Genomic DNA, 13,830 nt, shown 5'->3' with positions numbered 1-13,830 from the left:
CATGGACGTTACTCCAAATAGCAAGACCCTCTGGCCTAGTAATGAAAGCAGTCAAGCTAATATGGCACAGGCTGTGACTGAGAGTTTATAGGGCGATCTGAGAACACGGTGTATTGCTACCATGGGTGCTTCTGAGTGATGCCTACTCAGAATGACCACACTGGCTGCCACAGGACTTCCCCTATCGGATTCCCTCGTCTCTAAGCTTTACAGAACTGGGTCTTTTCTCCCATTGAGTCACTGGTGGATTTCATCTGATTGCTGAACACACAATTAGCAGATGAGTACTGAACCCTTGTGCCACTAGGGATCCTTAAGATGGGGGTGGGGGTGGGGGTGGGGGTGGGCACCACTTTCAGATTTGAGAGTCCCTGGGTAGTTCAAGCAGTTAAGCTGCTGAACTGCTACCAAAATGTCTGGCTGTTCGAATCTACCTAGAAGCGTATCAGAAGACAGGTCAGCTATTCTGAAGAAGCAGCCCTTGAAGCAGCTATAGAACACGGTTCTCTGACACATCGAGAGGTACCCTGAGTCTGAATGGACCCTCTAGCAACTGGCTTGCTTTTTTATTGGTTTAGTTGAGATCCGGGAAGATGTCACAGAAGGCTCCCTAGGGCAAATGGCAACAGGGGCTGATCTTTAGAACTAGATAAAAACTAGGCATGCCAAGTGTTAACATGAGAGCAATGGTCCATTCTAGGCTCTGAGATCTGTTTGGGCCAAGTCCCATAGGCATACGGGTTCCACGGTTCTAAAAGTTTATCTGGAGGAAGATATCAAAAGAGAGCCAGCAGGGTAAGGCAGGACCCCGAAGAGATCCATGACTAGGACAAATGAGTGGGGCTGGACTGCAGAGCAGGGTGCCCCGAGGCAGGGTGGCAAACACTCCGCAGTGCTGTCTCTGCCACAAAGAGCGGGGGCAGCAGAGCCAGCCAGCTTGCAGGAGGAGCCAGGATGGACAGGCAGGGGGACTGGTAGCTTGAACCAGGCTGTGGCTCTGAGGTTGGTGAGATAGACACATTAGAGATGCATTATGCGGGAGATTTATTTAACTAGACAACTGCTTAGAAGCGATGTGTCTGGGCTTGTGGAGGTAGAGGTGGTGAAGGGGGGAAATGGTCTGCTTATGACCCTGTTATAAACCAGGAGCTTGCTTTTTATTTCTGTGACTAAATTCTAGCTTATGCAATGCTGGTCTTTATTGTACCTATTCTCTGAAATATTTCAAAATGTCTTTAAGAAACAAAAAACTTTACACCATTGAGTCAATTCTGACTCACTGTGCCTCCATAGAAGAGAGTAAAACTGCCCCCGTGGGTTTCTGAAACTCTAAATGTTTATGGGACAATAAACATCATCTTTCTCCCACATGTAAACCCATTTGTAAAGTGCGTTTTGCTCGAGGTCTTGTTTTATGTGTCTTTTAGTGTCTGCTATCTCTCTGCACACCTCCTGTCACTGACGACTGCTCCTGGACTCTCTTCACAGGAATGTGGACACCACGCAATTTCGCCATCTGAAACGCGAGGCCCCAGCTCCAGGTCCCAGCCCTCCTAAATGAAATACATCTTACCATTGCCTGATTGCCCAGAATGGAAATATGTTAATTCAGAGTGCCGCTAAAATGAAGAGTAGCGCACTCGATTCCCAAGCCAGAAGAGATGCTTTCAGCTGTGTCAACCTCTTAATTAGACATTAGCTTCATTTACTGTCAGTGATGAGGAAGAGAGCCCTTATCCCGCCGAGGAGAAATGTCTCCTTGCACTCCCCTTTGGGCCCCCTGCTTCTGTTGATTACTTTGTTATTAGCACCACAGCATGAATCAGATCTTTGCACAAACCTCCTGAGATCGCTTCTACAATCACAGATTAAGAAGAGCCAACTGAGAGACCAGGAATGGAGAGTCATTCAAGTTTCCAAGGTAGGAAGTGCACGGACTCAGCAATGACATGAAAACATCTGATCAGAAATGTCCGGAGCATGAAAACAGACATTGATGCAATACCCATTCTTAGGAACCTGCATTTCCTGCACGTGTAGTCGGTTTGAGAGGCCTGAAGGGTAACTCCAAGACTGCACATTTGGGTTCTCAGAAAACCACAGAAGACACCTGCCGACGGACAGTTTCCCAAGAAAGAGCATGACAACCATCTCCTGAGTCTGAGATCAAGAAACACTTTAGAGCAAGGCCATGTCCTTAGCAGAGAATTTCATTTACTACTACTCTAAAGGAGTCTTCAAGCCCCCAGAAAACAGAAGCCCTGTGGACGATCCCAGTCCTATGTGAGTGGAGGCGGCTGGAAGACAGAAGAGATGGGGAGCAGGAAAGAGACCGAGCTGGGCGGGGGGGGGGGGGGTGGAGGGGGTGGGACAGCTGCATCAGATGACCTGAGGGGCTGCAGGTGACATTTGGGCCCCTGTGAATGATCTTGAAAGCAGACATTTGGCAGCATCTCTGCGGGGGGTCTCCAGTAAGTGGGCATGGCGAGCCAGTGGGTAGGCTGAGCAGACACAAGAGTCCAGAGAAAGACCAGTCAAAACAAGGCAGTATTTTAGCATCAGACAAAACTGGAAACTTGTCAGAAGGCCAAGGAAAATACCAAATAGCTGAAACAGAGAAAAAGGCAGCCGCGTGTCATTAGAAATAAGGATGAGGCAAGTGGCAGAGGTAGCATTCCCATATGCCACGCAGGTTGGATTCCAGCCAGGGCACCTCACCTCCTAGAGAGCCACCACACATCCGTCTCTGGTGCTTTATGTGTTGCTATGAAGCTGAACAGCTTTCACCCGAGATCACAAACTAAGATGAACTAAGCCATTTAAAACTCTGTGGATCACGACCAGGATTACTGATCTGATGGAAACTGGTGGACCCCCGAGACTAGGGTTGTCCGTTGTCCTTCTGACCTAGAAATGAACTCAACCTGGTGGCTCAATTTTCAGTCAACAGTAGACAGCTCTATAAGGTGGGGATGGGGGGACAGGTTGTAACACTGGAGAAGTGCGCACATCTTAGACTAATCAGTCATTAGGGATCAAAATTGCAGCATTTACCCAAGGATAAAGTTCAGAGACTTAAAAGGAAAAAAAAAGAGAGGAATGGAAACAATAAAGTGGGATAATTCATGTTCCATCAAGGAGTTCAATCAATAAGATGAAAGAAAATGCACCTGAATTTTTTAATATAAAACTGATGATGTCTGCTCCGCAAACCTTCACCCAGTTTGCATGACAAAGTTAAAGACGCACCTATGGCTCGCAGTCCACTGATCTACAGCCAATCGTGGGGATGGCGTGAGATTGGGCTGCAGTGCATTTCCTGGGGCAGGGAGGTCTCCATAAGCCAAGGTGCAGCTCAACACCTGGCTCTCAAGAGAATAGGTTTAACAAAACCCTCTGAACCTGAGCCCTTTGACCCCCAACCCTCTTGGTCCTAGATCTGAATCCCATCTTGAGGCAAATAAATAATCTGGCTCTGTAGATAGGATGTTTTGGGGACAACAGAGCTCATGTCACACTAAAGCATGGTTTTGTTTTGTTTTTAATCATTATATTAGGGGCTCATACAACTCTTATCACAATCCATACACACATCAATTGTGGAAAGCACATTTGTACTTTCATTATCATCATCATTCTCAAAATATTTGCTCTCCACTTAAGCCCCTGGCATCAGCTCCTCATTTTTCCCCTCCCTCCCCGCTACCCTCTCCCTCATGAACCCTTGATAATTTATAAATTATCATTTTGTCATGTCTTGCCCTGTCCAATGTCTCCCTTCACCCACTTTTCTGTTGTCCATCCCCCAGGGAGGTCACATGTAGATCCTTGTAATTGGTTCCCCCTTTCCAACCCAGCCTCCCTCTACATTCCCAGTATCGCTATTCACACCACTGGTCCTGAAGGGATCATCTATCTTGGATTCCCTGTGTTTCTGGTTCCTATCTGTACCAGTGTGCATCCTCTGGTCTAGCCAGACTTGCAAGGTAGAATTGAGATCATGATAGTGGTGGGGGGAGAGGAAGCATTGAGGAACTAGAGGAAAGTTGTATTTTTCAGCGCTGCTATATTGCACCCTGTCTGGCTCAACTCCTCCCCAAGACCCCTTAAAGCATGCTTCTTTCAGAGAGAATTCAGGAGGGTTCAGGGAGGGGTGGTGGCAGTTGCTTTATCAAGGAATGGGCTGGTCAAACAAATATCCAATTCCACACAGGTTGAGTTAGACATGCTGAGTGCATCTCACCCAGCAGAGCTAGGCAAACAATACCCTGCATGGCCTAAATCAAGGAGTATAATGATTAATCTGGGTTGGTGGTGTAAGTCCCTCAAAGAGGAGCTTGGGGGAGTCCTGGTGGAACTGTGGATTAAGCATCGGACTGCTAACTGCAAGGTAAGTGGCTCAAACTCACCAGACACTCCATGGGAGAGAGATGAGGCTATTTACTTCTGGTGAAGAATGTACATTGGGTCACTATGAGTCAGAATCCATTGGACCGCAGTGGGAATGGGTAGATTAGGAGTTCAGAAATTTGAAATGTGTTCTAGTCTCTGGATATCATGTCTGTGGCTCTGCACGCTACTTACCCTAATTTAGTTCCAATTCAAAACTCATCTCTTCCAACTGATTTTATTTTCTTTTTCTGACACACTTCTGTGAAAGCCTACTAGACCTCTAAGCTCTGGCTTGAGTTCTCTCTCATTGCCCTCATTACTTTCACAGTCAAACGCCCCTCAGTAACACACAGGGAAGACTATGCGTACTCGGAGCTAGCCTGACGACTGCGTACTTCCTGACAATTATCATTCAGTAAAAAGAATGAGTTAGCATGGACATGCTCCAGGAATAAAATACACATATAGATACAAATATTAACAATCATAGTTTAATATGCAATGTATACACTGTGAAAGACGAGATCATTATCATTCACTGATGATAACAAATAATTAAAGTTGACAATAGAATGAATCTAATTAGTGAATTTTCTAAAAGGTCTTTCCCTACTCTTTATTCAAAGATGAATTTCTAATTAGGAGATAAATTTTAGGAATAGTGATAAAAGAGGTGAAAATGCAAAGGATCCAAATTGAGAAATACATATTGCTGGTAAGCAATAAATAAAATGTACTAATGTAAAATGTAAAATACTATATAGTGAGTTATGATGATGGGATATCACAACAAACCAATGAGGTCCCCTGCTCTGGAAGCTCTTAGTACCTGGAGCTAATGAAAATCACAAGCAAATAAGAGAGAAAAATAGAAAATAAAAGGCAGATGATGTAAAATTTGGGGGTATCAATGGAGAACAGGATTAGGAAGAGAGTTGTCCTCTAACTGAAAAGGGAACCTCTCTTGGTCTGAAAATGAAGGGAAATAATTCAGTGCAGGTCTCAATATAACTAACTTTGTAGTTGAAATTGTTTATGCTCTACTGCCTTCATTGTCCTGATAAAGTAGAAGGCTCGCTGAGAGCATTGAAAGTGGGAGGGATGGCTAGGATGTTTGAGGAAAACAATTAAAGGGATAGTTGAAAAAACAGACAGAAATGGCTTGTCTGTGCTAGAGGCCCAGCCCAGGTTGTTGTTAGGTGACCTCGAGGTGGTTCCAACGCATAGCAACCCTACGCCAAACAGAAGGAAACACTGCCTGGTCCTGCGCCATCCTCACAACTGTCCCTCTGCTTAAGCTTGTTGCAGCCACGGGGTCAGTCCATCTCCTAGAGGGTCTTCTTCTTTTGACACTTTATCAATCACGACATCCTTCTCAGGGACTGATCACTTCTAACAGCATGTTCACAGTAGGTAAGATGAAGTCTCTCCGTCCTTGCCTCTAAATAGAATTCTGGAACTATTTCTTCCATGACAGATTTGTGTTAGTCCAGGTTGACTAGAGAAACAAATAAAGGACCATCCATATATGTGTTGAGAAAACACCCCAGTCCAGTCCAGATAAAAGCCCTAAGTCCGATATTAGCCCATATGTCCGATACTAGACCAGAAATTCCCTTTAAGACTCAATGATGCCAAATGCAGGAAGATGACAGGCTGGTGGGTCAGAAGTCTTGTGGATCCAGTGGTGGTGGAAGCATTTCCACGTGGCTCCTCTAGCTCCTAAGTGTGTCTTCTTCGCAGTAAGACGAAGCAGAGAGAGGGTGTGGCCCACATCGGGGGAGAAAGAGAGGAGGTTCCCAGAATCCTTATGAGAAGGCCACGCCCACAAGGAGACATCATCAGCTGTGACCTGATTGACAGGCTAGACTCCACCCCTTCACTCTCAATATCACCAAGTAGACACAAGATTATGTAACTACCACAAGACTTTTTTGTCCTTTTGACAGTCCATGGTACTTTCGATATTCATTGCCAGTACCACAATTCGAAAGTATTGCCTCTTCTCTGGTCTCCCTTATACAATGTCCAATTTTCACATGCAAATGAGGTCATTAAAAATATCATGACTTGGATCAGGCACACCTTAGTCCTTAAAGTAATGCCCTTGCTTTTTAACACTCTAAAGAGGCCTTGTGCAGCAAATTTACCTGGTGCAATATGTCTTTTGATCTCTTGACTGCTACTTCCATGAGCATTGATTGTGGATGCACACAAGATGAAATCCTTGACAATTTCAAATCTTTTCTCCATTTATAGTGATGTTACCTAGGATTTTGGTCTTCTTTACATTGAGTTGTAATTTATACTGATGAACAGAAATCCTTAATCAGCAGCACCAAGTGCTTCATGTCCTCCTCACTTTCAGTAAGAAAGTTATTAACATCACAGGTTGTTAATAAGGCTTCCTCAACTCCTGAAGCCCATTCTTCTTTATCTACTCCAGCTTATCTGATGATTTGTTCAACATACAGCTTGAATAAATATGGTGAGAGGCCTCCACCCTGATGCACACCTTTCCTGATTTTAATCCACGCAGTGTTCCCTTATTCTGTTCTCACAACTGCCTCTTGATCCTTGCAGTGACCTGGGATTCTCATTCCTCTTACAGTTATCCATAGTTTAATGTGATTCACACAGTCTAATGCCTTGGCACAGTCAATAAAAAGCAAGTAAACATCTTTCTGATATTCTCTGCTCTGGATCTAGATCCATCTGATATCAGCAACGATATCCCTTGTTCCATGTCCTCTTCTGAATCTGGCCTGAACCTCGGGCAACTCCCTGTCAATGTGCTGCTAACACTGTGGTGGGTTATCACCAAAATTGTAGTTGCGTGTGATATCCGTGATATTGTTTTATGACTTGAGCATTCTGTTGCATTCGTTTTCATTGGAATGGGTACAAATATAGATCTCTTCCTGTAATTTGGCCAAGTAGTTGTCTTCCAAATTTCCTGGCATAGACAAGTGAGTGTTTCCAATGCTTCGTCAGCTTGCTGAAACTTTGTTCTTGGCAAGTGTTTTCAGTTCAGCTTGGACTTCTTCCTTTAGCACCAGTGGGTCTTGCTCACATGTTACCTCCTGAAATGGTAGGATGTCTCCTAGTTCTCTTTGGTACAGCCACTCTGTGTATTATTACCATCTTCTTTTGTGCTTCCTGTATTATTCATATTGTGTCCACGTAATCTTTCAGTACAGCAACTTGAGACGAACTTTTCTGGGGTAATTTTAGTTTACTGTACTCGGAGCATATTCTTCCATTCTGGGGTGTCTAATTCTAGGTCTCTGCACATTTCACTATAATGTTTTACTTTGACTTCTCGAGCTTCCCTTTGCAATAGTCCTTCAGCTCTTTTGCTTCACCAGTCCTCCGTTTGCCTTAGCTACTCGATGACTGAGAGCAAGTGTCCAAGCCTCCTCTGACACCCATGCCAGCCTTTTCTTTCTTTCTCGTCTTCTTAAGGCCTTTTGCTTTCTTCATGAATGATGTTCTTGATGTCCTCCCACAGCACATCGGGCCTTCTGTCATTAGTGTCTAACACGTCAAATCTGTTCTCCTACCTGCCAAGGTAGGAGATCACACATTGTAATGGCACTAGCCAAGTGGCTGAGGAACCCTTTCCAGGAGTCTGGCAACTTGGGTATGTTTCGGTGTTTCTCAAAGTGGGTGGCACCACGCCTGACATGCACTGGAGTGAATCAGGAATGAAAGGAAAGCAGATATGGCACTCTATCCGAGGTTATGGTTTTTTTTTGGTGGGGTCACCTGTCTATTCAATGAAATTAGTCCATTGTTATGGGAGTTGGACAGATGAAACAGGGGGAAAGGAGGTATAAATATGTGAAACGTGCTTAAGTGCCATGCTCTGTGCTGTGTGAGGAAGACAGAGAGACTGCAGGGCGAGCAAAAAGGGAATGTAGGCACTAGGATTCCGATGAGTCAGAATTGCCCGGACGGGAGTGAGCTTGAGTGTTTGAGGCCCTAATGAGAAGAAGAGCAACTGTGGTCACGCTTAGGAGGGTGGGAAATGAGGTCAGGAGCTCTGAAGCGAACCAGTTCTGAGCAATGCTAAGTTCTTTGGTGTTGGTTTGGGTATCAATGATTGAAATGGAGAGGAGAAAGAAATCACTGGATTTGAAACTCTTATGAAACTGTGAGGTCAAGTGGATCAATGACCCGCCACTGGGAACGAAAGTCATGGCTGATGTTAGCAGGACGAAGTACAGATAAAAGTCTGGTGGTTTGCCTTGCATGAAAGTGAATGACTGGGAGACTGGGATGCAGAAGCATCAATAAGAAGTACAGAGTGATGAATTTTCAGCTGACTGCTAGGCTCAGATCTTCCTGGAGAATCCCCTACCTGAGAGAGTAGAGTTTCCTTTGCTTAGGAAATCTCAATCACTTTCTCAGACTCCCCTGCAGATAGGGTGAAGACTTGTGTTCAGAGCTTGCCAGTCTGACACATACTTGCAGCAGGCAGCTCAAGTGTGAGCCATTTGTACAGAAACAGTTCTCAAGAGGTACAGCAGTTGAATTTCTGGCCCAGGGTCTAGCTACTGTGGTAGTAATGCATACGGCAGTTTACAGAAATGCCTGGTCCTGAGCATGAGCAGCCAGGGTTTCCCATGTGCCAGTTCTGCAGAGTGGTTTCCGGTATTACTCCTAGTGGCATGGCTGGTGAACTTGCTACTCCAACCAAGAGCTTCACTCCATACCACTCTACCACCCCCAGCCTCTATCCAAGAATACTGGATAGAACAAATTCATTTTCAGCCTATGTTGACCAGCCAGTTGCTTTTGATTACACAATGATCCCGACTGATGCTGAGTTATAGCCAGATTAGACGTGCCTTAAAGGAGAAACAGTTTTTCACTGTTTCATGGATGCATTTAGAGAAACCATAGGTGATGGGGACTGCTGACTCTGGTTTGAACTTGGAAGCCAGGTCTCCCTTCATCCTTACGGCTCCTTTCTGCAGGAGCTTCAAGAATTAGTATTTAAGCATTTATACAATAAAGACAAAAATAGTAGGAAACAATGCTGTTTTAAATATCAGTGTGTTTCTGCTAGAAGCAACGTCAGCTTGAGTGATCAGAGAATGTCTCAGGGCTTCTCTAGTCACATCTTTGCTTGTGGCTGTCACTTTCTTTGGAGATGTGCTAGGCTTTATTCTCCACCAAAGCAAAACCAGTGATATGCATGCACATTTGAAGGTGGTACCCGCCCAAAATGGAATTTTTTTCAAAGCTATGTATTTTTTTTTAACAAAACAACCTTATCATCTTCAAAGTACTCTCCATCACACTTAATACATTTGCGAAGCCTGTGATTCCATTCTTGGAAATATTTTTCCAACTCTGGACAGCTGACAGCACCTCCCTCAATTTGTTCTGCATCTCCACTATGTCATCAAATCACTCTCCATTCGTTTCCCTCTTCATTCACAGAAACACAAAAAGTCGCATAGAGTGAGGTCAAGTGAGTAAAGTGAATGGGGCAAGAGAGGTATGCTGGGTTTTTTTCCCCAAAAACTGGCACTCAGATGCCTGCATGAGCAGGTGCTTTGTTTTGGTGGCAAAACCAGTCCCAATTTTGTCACAAATTAGGGTTTTTAAAAAATTATTATTAAAAGACCACTTTATCGGAGACTCCTACAACTCTTATAACAATTCATTCATCAATTATATCAAACAAAGCAGGTCATTGTAGTCACACAGTTACTCATCTTTCAGAACCTCTAAACAGAAAACTTGATTAACAGGCTGACCTGGTGGAATGAACTCCAAATGCACTGTGAGTCGACATTTTCATCTGTTCAAGAAGTTAATGGACGTCCAGAATGAGGTTTGTCATCAGTCAACATTTCACCTTTTGGAAATGAGAAAACCACTCATACACTTGAGTTTTTCCCATAGCACTGTCCTTGCAAGCTGTGTTCAACATCACAACAGTTTCTGCAGCATTTTTCCCTGAGCAGGAAACAAAATTGCACAGCTCCATGCTGTTCGCTTATATTGGCCATTGTGTTAGTCCAGGTAGACTGGAGAAACAAATCCAGGGAAGCTCATATGTGTATAAGGAAGAGCTTTATATACAAGAGCAATTGAACATTGAGAAAACATCCCAGCCCAGTTCAGATAAAGTCCATAAGTCTGATGTTAGCACAAATGTCTGATACCAATCTATAAAGTCCTCTTTAGACTCACAAAACACATGCAATGATGCTGAGATCACAGGCCAGTGGGTTTTAAATCTTGTGGATCCAGTGATATTGTAAGCATCTCAACACTGCCAGGGGTCTCCACGTGGCTCCTCCAGTTCCCAGGGCATGGAGTCTATCAGTGTCATGCCATGTGACTTGTCAGTAGAGCATCTCTAAGGGAGTGAGCAGAGAGAGCGTAATGTCTTCCATCTCCAAGGAGGAAATACAGGAGGAGTTCCCAGAATTCTCAGCAGAAGGCCATGCCCACACAGAGGCCTCATTGGCTATGATTGGATTGACAGACTAGACACCACCCCTTCACTCTTAATCCTCTCAAGTCCCAAATTGGCACCAGACTATATAACTACCACAGACATCATAAAAAATGAGGTTCAAGTGAAACGGCTTTTATGAAAAAATTCACTGTGACCAGAGAGAACCTTCCCAGGCAACACCACTGGGTGCACTAACTCTATGAGTTGCTTGATGCTCACCTGGCGGGGGAAAAAGGAGTACTATGAAAACTCTTCCCAGCAGAGCTTTTTTTATTTTGAGGGATATATATATATATATATATATATATATATATATATATATATATATATATAGAGAGAGAGAGAGAGAGAGAGAGAGAGAGAGAATTATAGCAAGAAAATGAATTACACAGTTGTAGAAGCAGCTAAATCCACTCTGGTTTCAAGTCCTCAAACGTTAGAGGAATGTCCTGATGCACATAGCTTGGGGGGCAAATGAACCTAGGATTGGCAGGAATACTCAGGCTGCAGAGGTGGGACGAATTCCACAACAGCAGGCCAGGAAAGATGAATGAATCCAAAGTCAGCGGATCAGATGGCAGTTGATGACTCCTGGGATTGGCAGTATGGCGGGCTGTGGAATCAAGTACAAAGACTAGGAGGTCGATTAGCCAGATGCAAGATGAGGATCCAGCAAAAAGCTAGCAAGTTTTCCACAACAACTATTTATATAGGAAGAAGACCACACCCCCAAGGAAACCTTCTTTCAAGTGCATCAGAACCTTGACCTGAGAAAGAGGGAACACAATCCACCCTAATGGCCTTCCCATGCTTGGCTGCTCCCCGCAGGTCCCAGCATGGAATTGATTGCGTTATGTTAAGTCCCATCAAGGGGATCTCTATGCCTTAACCGCCAAACCCCTGAGAATCATGTGCTAATGAAGTTGACACAAAAGCCAACTGTCACAGCACGTGTCTCCTAGATACACCGAGCGAAAAGGAAGCTTCTTCTCTATATTCCACTCGGATTCATGACAGTTAAATATAAGAAATGGTTATTATACACCCATTGTCTGGCAGGAACTGGACTAAGATGCTAAGGATTGGGGAAACAAGAATGGAGTCAACATGTTTCCCCAGAAGAGTGCTCACAGTCAATCAAGGGAGACAGACTCTCTCACTGTAGAGAGACAACGACAATATGGACATTGTGAGAAGACGGAGGTGCACGTGGCTGATGTCAACTGGCTGGCTCTTTGTATCACAGCAAGAAACCATGAAGCGACTTATTGTTTTCTTTTTCTTAAATTATTCAAAGTTCTTATTTTAAGACTATTCTGTTATTCTATAAATTCCTTTTTTCCATTTGCTATTTCACAAACCATGATGGGGTCCAGAACAGCTGAAAATATTAGTACTGCATTTTTTCCCAATGGGAATTACTCCAATGATATTGTCCACAAATGCCATCTTCACAATATTTTCTGGGAATACCGTGTGTAGCTGGGTAGGGGGTTTTATAGTTCTCCCAGGATACAAGTCAGGGATGAATTACTTTTCCAATAATGGCTATTTTGAAGACATTTCCCCATCCAAGGTGATGGTTTCTCATTTTCTTACTCTTGATTCCCCCCTCAGATCCAGTAGCTGCATTAAGACAAAATGCTATCTTGCCAGATTTGTGCCATAAATTAGTTTATCTGTATGGCATGTGAGCTCTAAGATCATTTGAAAATAAATGCCTTTTAGGATTTTCTTTATTTTGATATATCATTGATCATAATCTTCTTTGCTCATTCCTTAAATAAAAGAATTAACCATGTCAAATTTATTCCTCCATCTACTTGGGTAATCTCCTCCATAGAGACCTATAAGATGCAGAAATGTGGAAGAAACCTTGGCATCAATTACTATAATGATTCCTCACTTTTAGTTGTTCTTCTCGGTGAAACTGTCCACACAGCTGGTTTTAAGGGAGTCCAGCACAAGGACAGCACAAGAGGAGACTTATTGTCAAAGTCAGAGTTAGGCCCCAGAACCTGCCTGCTTCCCCTTCCCATGTTTGCACAGCTGTCCTGGAAGCACCACAAGGGCATTCCTATCAGGGCTTTTCAGAGTAGGTCAGCATCAGACTGCCCTGGAATGGTTAGCGAAGATGTAGCATTCAGGGTAAAATACCCCCTCTCCACCTTCTACTGTGCCAGATGGTTAGCCTGATCTCGGAGAAATTTCACCTAAAATGAGAACTAATTCATTATGCATTAATTCTTTTAAAAAATATTATCCTTTAACTGCCTCCCCCCTCAATGCACTTATACCCCCATCTGTGTCCCTCCCCAACAGGCTCAAAACTTCACAAATAACGGTCTTAGTTAAACATTGAACCACCTTTTTGAAAATGCCTACTGAGCCTCACTCCAGAGATCCTGCTTTACTTGGTGCAGCCAAGCAGTAGGCACTAATTCTTTTTAAAAGCATTCCCCACTGGCTGCCTCCCCCTTGCCCTGCACCTCTAAGATAAAGCTAAGGTTGAGAACAATAGATCTTGTTCAAATAGAGTCAAGTAGAAGCCACCCAAGAAAGACTATAGAATGTCATAGTGTGTGGACAAAGTCCTATGGACCATTTTATTTCATTTCGTCTTCCTTCCTTGTATTAATTAAAGGGGACTTGGTGGCCCTGTGGGTTAGGCATATACAAGGTTGTTAGTTCAAACCACCTGCCACTTCAAGGGAGAAAGATGGGACTATGTTTTTTTTAATTGTTTTATTAATTATTAATTTATTTAATTGCTCATACACCTCATCACAATCCATACATACATCAATTGTGTAAAGCACATTTGTACATTCATTGCCCTCATCATTCTCAAAACATTTGCTCTCCACTTAATCCCATGGCATCAGGTCCTCTTCCCCGCCCCCCTCCCTCCCTAATTCCCACTTCTTCATGAACCCTTGATAATTTACAAAAATTAT

This window comes from Tenrec ecaudatus, chromosome 15 (genome assembly GCF_050624435.1).
Source record: "Tenrec ecaudatus isolate mTenEca1 chromosome 15, mTenEca1.hap1, whole genome shotgun sequence".
NCBI lineage: Eukaryota > Metazoa > Chordata > Mammalia > Afrosoricida > Tenrecidae > Tenrec > Tenrec ecaudatus.
The sequence above is the reverse complement of the archived record's forward strand: the minus strand, read 5'-3'. Positions refer to the sequence as shown.